We start from the raw sequence: 9417 nt of genomic DNA, 5'->3' as shown, positions 1-9417 counted from the left end.
TATAAAACTGTACACATGAAACTCATGTAATATTATTAACCAATGTTATCCCAATAAATTTTATTTTTTAAAAACTAGAAGTGCAAATGATAATCACCCAGGGTTTGACTGCATTACAAACAGGCCTACAAATTAGCATTAATTTTCTTTCAATGTTCATAAAATTTTCCTTTATTTTTTTATTTTTATTTGTAGAGAGAGAGATAGAAACATTGATGTAAGAGAGAAACCTCCATCAGCGGCCTCCTGCACACCCCCTACTGGTGATGGAGGCTGCAACCTGGGAATGTGAGTTGACTAGGAATTGAACTAGGACCTTTCAGTCCATGGGACAACATCCAGTCCACCAAGCCACACCGGCTGGGCTCCTCTATTTTTTTTAATGTATGTTTTTATTGATTTTTGATAGAGAGGAAGGGCGAGGGAGATAAAGAGAAAGAAACATCAATGTGAAAGAGAAATGCTGATCCGCTGCTTCCTGCATGTCCCCTACTGGGGACTGAGCCAGCATGTGCCCCGACCAGCAATCGAACTGGTGACCTTCTGTTGCATAGGACAAAGCTCAACAAAGTGAGCCACACCATCCAGGCCAACTTTTTCCAGGAATCAGACTCTACCAATGTCATTCAAATCCATACTTTGCTATAGCAATTATTGTAGAAGGCAGGTTCCTCGTTCTGATTTTTAGCAAGGTGTCTTCCTTACAAGGTGCCCGGAGGACAACCAAGCTGGTTACTCAGAACTTCTCTTGATCAGTGTGTAACACCACTGTAAGCCTGAGTACATCATTCCACATTTGACGCTCCAAGGTTTATGTGCCGGCCTAGTACAGAACAGAACAATTAGCTCTTCAGAACATCAAGCCTGCGAGATTTTCTGTTCCTTAGTTAAATACACCCTTCCTGCTGTGTATATATGTACACTGTCTTTATGGAGAGCCCTGGAGAACTGTTGCCACACTCTCTCTGCAACTATTTCCACTTTGAAAGTGGAGGATTATAAATATAGACAACTCTCTTTTCTCTTAATCAACACATGAATTGCTGCTTTAAGTAACCACATGTGTGTGGAACTAGACTTCTGGTCAGGATGGTGGGTAGGTGAACGTGGTCCTCGCCTCCTCCTACAACCACATCAAAATGACAACTAAACTACAGAACAACCATCATTCAGAACTACCTGAACTCGAGCTGAATGGAGGTCCTACAACTACGGAATTAAAGAAGCAGCCACGTGGAGAATGGGAGGGGGGGTGCGGGGGGCTGGTCCCACACCCACTTGTAGTGGATAAAAATCAGGAGGGACACCTCACCTGGGAAGGTCCTCCTTGAGGAGTGAGAGGTCCCCGTCCCACACCAGGCGCCCAGCTCCGGGTTCCAGTGCCAGGAAGAGAATCCCCATCACTTCTGGCTGTAAAACCAGCAGAAACAGAGGTTCAGGGAGGCTGAGGCTTCTGGAGCCCCAGGCAGCTCCTCTTAAAGGGCCCGTGCACGGACTTACTTGGACTCGCACCTTCCAGATTCCAGCATTGGGGAGGCAGCTTGAAAGGCACCAGAGACACACGGGGAAGAACTGAGCTGTTTGGCACTGGGGCGAGGGCTGGAGAAGCAGCTGTCTCCTGGACAGACGTGCTGGTAGAGGCCGTTGTTCCTTTGGTGAGCCCTTCCCCCACGGTCCAGCAGACAGCAACCATATCTGGGACTCCAGCAACCTGACTCCCACTGTTACCCCACCCTGGTTACTCCCTGAGGCCCTGCCCCACCCAACTTCCGGGCCCACCCAAGCTGTTTCCAGTGGCTTTACCATAGGATTGGCATGTCTTGGCTTCTGTTTCATATTTTCCTAAATTCTCTCAAACAAGCAGCATCTGGGCTCAGTGAGCCCCATACCACTCGCTGAGTGGCCCCAGGCCTGGCACTAGAAGCAGCCAGCCTTGGTTCACAGCTTGGCTTTGCCTGGGCACCTCCAAGCTAGCCCATAATTGTATTTTTGTCGTTTCTCCCTGTAGGTCCATTAGTACTTGTTTTATATATTTTGTGCTCTCAAGTTGGATGCATATATCACTGAGGAAAATTTAGAAATCAGGTTCCTGGTACAACCCAGGTCCCCGGAGTGGTCATTCTGGGCAATGGAGGTCACAAGCCCAGGGGAAGAGCGTCAGTTATCCTCAAGGTGTGGCTAATGGAGCCAGCATATTCAGACCACGATACTCCAGCCTGGGGGTTCTGTCCTCCTCCAGAGGTCCGCCTGGTTGGAGTGCCAACAAGTCTGAATTTCCAAAATTTCTAGCATGACAGCTAAATTCATAAGCCTTGCTTTTTGATACTTAGATGAATAAAAGTCAGACATATTAAGCACTGAGTCCATAATACAGGCAAATGTTTAGCCTGGAGAGAGAATGCATATAACTTCTGTCCAAACTTTATCTAGTCACCTTTCTAATTAGTATCTTAATTTTATGCAGGTTCGGCTAATTCCTTCCTAAGTGATCATGAATAATCTAATGTGTCTGCCAACTTGAACTAAGTGGTGTGTGCAGGTCTAAGTACTGGACCCTAGAAAGGCAGGATTCCGGGCACTGAATGTTACTGGTGACGGCCTGGCCAGGGAGAGGTGGCCGGCAGCAGGGGGGAGGGGGGGTAAGGTGGCGCCTGCTTCCCGATAACTTTAGCTCTAGTTGGGCGAGACTCATGCCTACGTGTCTAAATGTTTTATATAACCCTTCTCCTCAAGCTGTGTAAACAAAAGTGATCACATTAACCTGCAACACTGGAAGTAGAAACACTTACTAGCTCCATGTACAGAGGGGAAAGTGAAGCAGAGAAATGAGTAACTTCCTGAGGAACGAGGCTTAGAGAAAATGAGCAGTTATCCTGAGGTTGAAGGAGAGTATGATATCTGACTTTAGATAAAGGTTTTCTTTTTAAAGTGACCAGTGATGGTAGTAGGAAGACAGAAATGTCACATGGAGAGCTTTTACAATTACTAATGCCTGGGTGTCACCCTCAGAAATTTCTGGGTGATTCATGTACTGTCGACCTAGGCATAACAAGTTCTAAAGCTGCCCCATTGTTCTAATGTGCTGCCAAGACGGAGACCCGCTGTGCCCGACTGGCACGGCATGCCTTGGCCAGCCCTCACACCAGCACAGGAGACAGAGCCAAATGACCATACTGGTGAGTTTGGGAGAAAGAATTGAGCAGGCTAAGCTCAGCTGTTCTTTGTGTCTTTCAGATATTTCTGCTTGCACGCGGAGGGTGGTGGGCGACCTGGTTAGTTGAGGAGGCCTGCCACTGTCCAGCTATGCCTAGAGGTAGGTACAGTGAGCGATCAAGCCCCTTTGGCCGTCCAGCTAAAGCCCTGCCTCCAGTCTGCTCCTTCAGCTTCATATCCGGCATTTTCATTTCCATCTGAATGTCTCCTGGGCCTTATCTCTCACATGGCTCCAAACACAGAGGAGGAAGATAAAAGGTGCTATTTTTTGCCTGTCCCCAAACCTTAACAAGTATAACCAAGTCAGTAAAAATACAGTCGCTGCCTGACTTCCAACATTTACTTTGACAAGCCTGAATGGCTTCAGTAGTTACATTATCTCAGAATACTTTGAAACAGAAATCCTACACTGGTCCAGTTTAAAGAAATAAAAGTTAATTGTAGAATTGGACAGTGCAGCCCAGCTGGTGTGAGTCAATGGTTGAGCGTCAACCCCTGCACCAAGAGGACGCTGGTTTGATTCCAGGTCAGGGCACATGCCCAGGTTGTGGGTCCGATCCTCAGTGTGGGACACGCAGGAGGCAGCCAATCAATGTTCTCTCTCATCAATGTCTCTCTCTCTCTCTTCCCCTCTCTCTAAAAATCAATAAAGAAAAATAATTTTAGAATTTGACAGTTCACTATTGAAGTAAAGACATCTGAACTAACAAAATTAACATTGAAGATTCTGGTTTTTTAAAAACTCCTAAAAGTATTGCTGTCACACAATATATATTAAGGTTTTAAAGCTAAGTGACAGAAATTAAGTTATTGTTCTTCAAAGTCCCCTGCTGGAAACTTCCTGTAATCTCTAAGCCTGGAGGGCCACCAGCTCCGACACACACGTGGCCACAGCGGCCCTCGGTGGGGCCAAACGCCCTCGCGGTGCCCGGGACTCTGCCCACTGGGAAGAGGCCACGTTTCCATTTTCATGCACAAAACCAGTGAGGGATGCAAAAATACACCTCTTTTTCAGATGCCCCTTTTGGCTCGTTTTCCAGGATATTTTATGTGACTTTGGGAAAGTTATTTCACATTTCAGCTTTTATTCTTATTTTTTATATTATATTAGTTAAATTTATTGGAGTGCCATTGGTTAATAAGATCATATAGGTTTCAAGTGTATATTTCTATGATAAACGATCTGTATATTGCATTGTGTGTCCAACACCCAAAGTCGAATCTTATTCTGTCACCGTATATTTGACCTCATTTACCCATTTCTGCATACCCACCCGCCTTCTCTCTGGTAACCACCACACTGTTTTCTGTGTCCCTGACTTTTTGTTTGTTTTTCTTGTTTGTTCACTTGTTGCTTTCAGTTTTATATCCCACATCTAAGTAAAATCATGTGGTCCTTAACTTTTTCTGTCTGACTTATTTCACATTAAGAAATGGGACTATATCAAACTAAAAAGTTTCTGCACAGCAAAAGAAACCACAATTAGAATGAAAAGGGAACCCAGACTGGTGCAGCCACTGTGGAAAACAATATGGTGTTTCCTCAAAAAATTGAAAATGGAACTGCCATTTGACCCAGTGACCCCACTTCTAGGAATATACCCTAAGAAGCCTGAAACACCCATCAGAAAGAATATATGGACCCCCATGTTCATAGCAGCACTATTTACAATGGCTAAGATCTAGAAACAGCCCAAGTGCCATCAGTAGACGAATGGATAAAAAAGCAGTGGTACAAAAAGGAGAATCATTTGTAACAAAAATTAATCAATAAAAAAAAATAAAATAAAATAAAAAAAAATTAAAAAAAAGCAGTGGTACATATACACAATGGAGTACTATGCAGCGGTAAGAAAGAAAGATCTCTTATCCTTTGAGATGACAGGAGGGACCTGGAGAGTATTATTCTAACCAGCAGTTCTCAACTTGTGGGTCGCAACCACTTTAGGGGTCGAATGACCCTTTCACAGGGGTCACCTAAGACATAACAATAGCAAAATTACAGTTATGAAGTAGCAACAAAAATAATTTTATGGTTGGAGGTCACCACAACATGAGGAAATGTATTAAAGGGTCGCAGTTTTAGGAAGGTTGAGAACCACTGTCTAAGCGAAACAAGCCAAGCAGAGAGAGACAAATATCACATGATATCACTTCTTTGTGAAATATAATAAACTAAACAAACTGATGAACAAAACTTACCCAGAGACATAGAGGTAGGGTAAAGACTGACAAACCTCAGAAGAAGGGGTTTTGAGGGGAGGAGAGATAAACCACAGAACTTATATGCATCTATGCATAACCAATGGACATAGACAACAAATCTGGGGATGGGGCAGGGCAGGGGATGGGGAAGACGGTGTCAATGAGGAAAAAAAAGGAGAAACATCTTTAACAAAAACAAATTAATAAAAATAATTTTTGAAAGAGATGAATGAATAAAATAGAAGTGGTACATATATGCAATGGAATATTACTCGGCTATAAAAAAGAATAAAGTATTGACATTTGTGACAATATGGATAAACTTAGAAAGTACTGAGCTAGGTGAAATAGGTTGTTAGACAGAAAAGGACAAATATATGATTTCATTTATATGTGAGATCTAAAAACCAAAATAAATGAACAAACAAGATGGAAGCAAACAAATGCTGACTGAGAATAAAGTTGTGGTTGCCAGATGGGGGGGTGTTAGAGGAATGGATAAAAAAGGTGAATGGATTGAGAAGTACAAATTGGCAGTTAAAAAATAGTCACAACCACTTATGTAAAGCACAGCTTAGAGAATATAGTCAATAATACTGTAATAATTACACATGGTGTCAAGTAGGTACAAGACTTAACAGGGGGACCACTTTGTAAGTTTTATAAATGTCCAAGCACTGTTCTGTACACCTGAAACTAATATAATATTGAATGTCAATTGTAATTTAAAAATAAAAATAATTTTTAAGAAAAGAAAAATATAAAATTTATCAAATTCTTGTTCACTGGTTTTCAACAGTTCTGGTAAAATGATTGTAAGAGCAAGGTAATTAAATAGACTAAAAAATTAGGGGCAACCATGAATTTCAGTGATTCTTATTTCCTTTCATTTTAATAAAAAATTGGTTGTATAAGTGAACACCTGGGTTTGGTTATAAGATTTTAAATCTTCCTCACTTGGAAGCACTTCACAATAACCTTTTTAAAAATATTACTAATATTCTTTGCTTGAAACTCTTGGCATTCACTCCTGGAGAAAAAAATTGAACTCTTCTGGCTAATATGCTAAGAAGTAGCAGAGTATGTTGAGGGTGCTATTGAGTAGTCTAGAGAACTGAAGAAATATGAACTGAAATATTTCTCTGCATTTTAGTCTAGATTTTGTCCATGTTACTACAAATTTGGAGGAGGGAAAGGTTTTAATACAAATTATTGTTTTGATTAATTTCAAATAACATCAATAGGTGTTTTGAAATTTCTCCCCTATAATCAAATGTTTTGCGCATTTTTATTCCTTTTATCCATTGTGCATTCCAACCTCTTTTCTATTAAGGGACTTGAATCTAAACCCTAGCCTCATTCTCCTGTCCACATCTGATCAAACACAGGGTTCCCATGCCAACCAGAGACTGGAACAAGTCCCCCTTTCTCAGGGAAGATCAGTGTTGGAATGAAAGGCACTTGGCAACTAGTGTCCAAGAGGCCAGCATGTGTTGTATACATGTTCACACTTGTCAGACTCAAAATCCATGACAGGCTCCAAGAGGGTTTTATATTTAATGTTCATATGAACAATTGTAAGATATTTTGCATATGTTGTAATCAGAGTTATATAATGATTGTTTTCGAAAACAACAGTGAGATATCTTCAAACAGAACATGTCCATGTGGCTTGCCTTAAAGTAGTCACGAAGTTTCTCTGCTGGACATTTCTTCCATTTTAATAATTCAGGCCAATTTAGGGCATCTTGGACTTGAGAGTGTAATTTGACTGGGAAAGTTGCAGAATTTTAGGGGAAATAACACAATACAATCTGATATCCTCAGAATGTATAGAAAAAGATCCACGCCCTGGCTGGTTTGGCTCAGTGGTTAGAGCGTTGGCCCACAAACCAATGAGTCCCAAGTTCGATTCCAGCCAAGGGCACATACCTCGGTTGCAGTTCGTCCCTAGCCCTGGTCAGGATCATGCAGGAGGCAGCCAGTCGACGTGTCCTTCTCATGTCAATGTTTCTCTCTCTCTCTCCCTTTTTTACCCTCTCTCTCTACCTGATGATAAATAGAGAAATATCCTCAGATGAGGATTAAAAAAAAAAAAAGATCTAAAAATTAGGCCAGTCCTAACTCTAAAATTTTAAGGCCACAGGTGGATTGATGAACTTCTTGGCTACCAAAATGGAACCTACCAATTTATGCTAGACCGTTCTATAAATTTTATTATTGTAGATTAATAAGGAAATCTATGCCCCACGAAGATGAATGCTATGTGTTTATATTTTCCAACATGACAAATTTGGAAGTCAGTCATGCTCAACCTTTCAAAGTCACCTCATGCTGAGATTATATCACAATGAATTGTATTTTTCTCAAAAACTCAACAATGACCATTTCTTTGTCTTTGTGTTTTCTTGGAAATTTGTTATATTAAAATCATATTGTATTATATGACATCTTTTGTGATAAACATTTGTTGATTTATTAATGAAAATAGAACCAAACTATGATACTATTCATTACAAACACATATCGCTTCAAGACATAAAGAAGTATGGGAAAACTTCCGGTCAGGATGGCGGGTAGGTAAAAGCGGTATCGCGTCTCCCACAACCACATCAAAGTTACAACTAAACTACAGAACAACCATCATTCAAAACCGCCTGAAATCAAGCTGAATGGAAGTCCTACAACTACGGAATTAAAGCAGCAGCCACATCCAGACTGGTGGGAGGGGCGGAGGCGCAAGCGGCTGGTCCCACACCCACGTGTGGCGGATAAAAATCAGGAGGACACCTCGGCTGGGACGGTCCTTCCTGAGGACTGAGGGGTCCCCGTCCCACACCAGGTGCCCCGCTCAGGGTTCCAGTGCCAGGAAGAGAATCCCCATAACTTCTGGCTGGAAAAACCAGCAGGAACTGAGGCTCAGGGAGGCTGAAGCGGCTGGAGCCCCAGGCATCTCCTTAAAGGGCCCGCGCACGGACTTATTGGACTCTCTCCCTCTAAGCTTGGAGGGGAGGCAGCTCAAGGGGCACCAGAGACATACAGGGAAGAACAGAGCTGTTTGGCACTGGAGCGAGGGCGGGAGAGGGGGCTTTCTCTGAGACAAACGAGCTGTAAGAGGCCTTTGTTCCTTTGGTGAGCCCTTCCCTGGGGCAGCAGACAGTCTCCATATATGGGACTCCAGCAACCTGGCTCACACTGGTAGCCCCACCCTGGTGACCCCCTGAGGCCCCACCCGCCCGACTTTCAGGCCCACCCAAGCTGTTGCCACTTGCTTAACCATAGGATTGGCCTGTCTTGGATCCTGCTTCAGGTTTTCCTAAATTCTTTCAAACGAGCAGCATCTGGTCTCAGCGAGCCCCATACCTCTCATTAAGTAATACACAGAAACAAACACAGGGAGGCAGCCAAAATGAGGAGACAAAGAAACAAGTCCCAAATGAAAGAACAGAACAGAACCCCAAGAAAAGAACTAAGTGAAATGGAGATAAGCAACCTAATAGATGCTGAATTCAAAATACTGATTATAAGGATGCTCACTGAACTTAGTGAGAACCTCAGTGAACTTAGGGAGGGCCTCAAGAGCATAAAAAAGGACCAGTTAGAAATCATGGATACACAGTTAGAATTGAAGGAGGCATTAACTGAAATAAAGAATAATTTACACAGCTTCAATAATAGAGTATGTAAATCCAAGAAGCAAACCATCGATTTGGAATATAAAGAAGCAAAAAATTCCCAATCAGAACAGCAAAAAGAAAAAAGAATCCAAAAAAATGAGGATAGTGTAAGGAGCCTCTGGGACAACTTCAAGCGTGCCAACATTCGCATCTTAGGGGTGCCAGAAGGAGAAGAGAGAGAACAAGAAATCAAAAACCTGTTTGAAACAATTATGGCAGAAAACTTTCCTAACTTGGTGAAGGAAACAGACATACAAGTCCAGGAAGCACAGAGAGTCCCAAACAAGATGAACCCCAAGAGGCCCACACCAAGACACATCAT

This window comes from Molossus molossus, unplaced genomic scaffold (assembly GCF_014108415.1).
Source record: "Molossus molossus isolate mMolMol1 unplaced genomic scaffold, mMolMol1.p scaffold_m16_p_12, whole genome shotgun sequence".
Classification (NCBI taxonomy): Eukaryota; Metazoa; Chordata; class Mammalia; order Chiroptera; family Molossidae; genus Molossus; species Molossus molossus.
Note: the sequence above shows the minus strand (reverse complement) of the source record.